Source organism: Chaetura pelagica, unplaced genomic scaffold (assembly GCF_000747805.2).
Source record: "Chaetura pelagica isolate M959 unplaced genomic scaffold, ChaPel_1.0 scaffold631, whole genome shotgun sequence".
In the NCBI taxonomy this organism is placed as follows: domain Eukaryota; kingdom Metazoa; phylum Chordata; class Aves; order Apodiformes; family Apodidae; genus Chaetura; species Chaetura pelagica.
In genome coordinates, this window is record NW_009952103.1 from 35,650 (window position 1) to 37,322 (window position 1,673).

The window sequence follows — 1,673 nt, forward strand, 5'->3', positions numbered from 1 at the left end:
CTCATAAGTATTTTAAAGGTAGAAAGCTAATGAGACATCTGGAATATTTTGTCCAGTTTTGGGCCCCTCAGTTCCAGAAGGCCAGAGAACTGCTGGAAAGAGTCCAGGGAAGAGCCACAAGGATGATGAAGGGAGTGGAACATCTCCCTGATGAGGAAAGGCTGAGGGAGCTGGGTCTCTTCAGCTTGGAGGAGACTGAGGGGCACACTCATCAATGTTTGCAGATCTGTTCAGGGCAGTATCAGGAGGACAGAGCCAGGCTTTGAGCAGTGATGTCCAGTGACAGGACAAGGGGCAATGGGTGCAAACTGGAGCACAGGAGGTTCCATGTGAATATCAGGAAGAACTTCTTTGCTGTGAGAGTGACAGAGCCCTGGGCCAAGCTGCCCAGAGAGGCTGTGGAGTCTCCTTCTCTGGAGACATTCCAACCCCCCTGGGCACGTTCCTGTGTGATGTGCTCTGGGTGCCCCTGCTCTGGCAGGGGGGTTGGACTGGGTGAGCTTTCCAGGTCCCTTTCAGTCCTTAAGAGTCTGTGATTCTGTGATCCTGCATGATGCAGAGATGTTATTTTCTGGTGTCCAGCATTCAGCTTAAATCCTTTCCTGGCAAACCCAAACTCTCATTAGGCACAAAGATTTAAACAGGCATGGTATTTTTATGCAAATGTTAAGTTGTTGTGTTGAACTAAAGTCCACCTGAGCTTTGGTGGATTGCAAATTTTCCCTCCCAAGAGGAGCCAGACAAGTTGGCTTCTGTTTCATCTAAGTCTCTTAGGCCATGTCCATCTTCACAAGAGCTGTCCCTGCAAGCAAAGCCAGGCTTGAAGGACCTGGCAATATTGCTCTGAAAGTGCAGCCTGAGGAACATCCATAAGCACAGTCTGCTCCAGGTGTCCTCCCTTCCCAGCTGTCTCCTGGCCTGTCCATCCATACTACTCTCTACACACTCTCCTTTCAGTCCCAGTGAAAGTTTAGGACTTTCTAGGATTTTAGCTACTCATCCAGTGTTTTTCTGTCATGTCCACCTCTCAGATTTGGTTCATTTGTATCTTTCCTGTTCTGTCAAAGTGTCAATATCTAACCCCAAAAGAAAACCTGTTTTTATTGTATCCTCCCCTTCTTTTCTAGGCTGTTGAAGTAGATTTTAAACGTTTTTGGGTACAGATGACTCCTGTAAAAATCCCTTATGATGATCTTTAAGGTCCCTTCCAACCCAAACCATTCTATGATTCTATGAGTAGCCTCCATGAGTCCAAATTAACCTGTGGAGTTGGAAGCAGCAAAGCCAAACCTCTACCCGGGACAGTCCAGTGCCACTTGGTTCACTCTTGATGGTTTTGTATGTTGGAACAAACGAAAAAGGAGAAACAGCTGCTCACAAGGGGTCTTCCAAGAGGACTTGGAGTAGAAGAGGGAGAGGTTGCTGATCAGACACTGAAGACCTAAGCAGATGGCTCTAAGTGTCCCACTTACCCAACCACCTCCTTACAAAGCTTTATGCTGACAGGTTATCACCAAGAGGTAAAACCAGAACTCTCATGGAATTAGAAACACACTGTTCATGTTATCTGGGGCACAACGGTGAATTGCTCTTGTGCCACTTAGATTTATGCCCGAGGGGATCAAAGGTTGGATGGATGGTGCACCTAGAGATAGGGAAAGACTTTCTCTTGG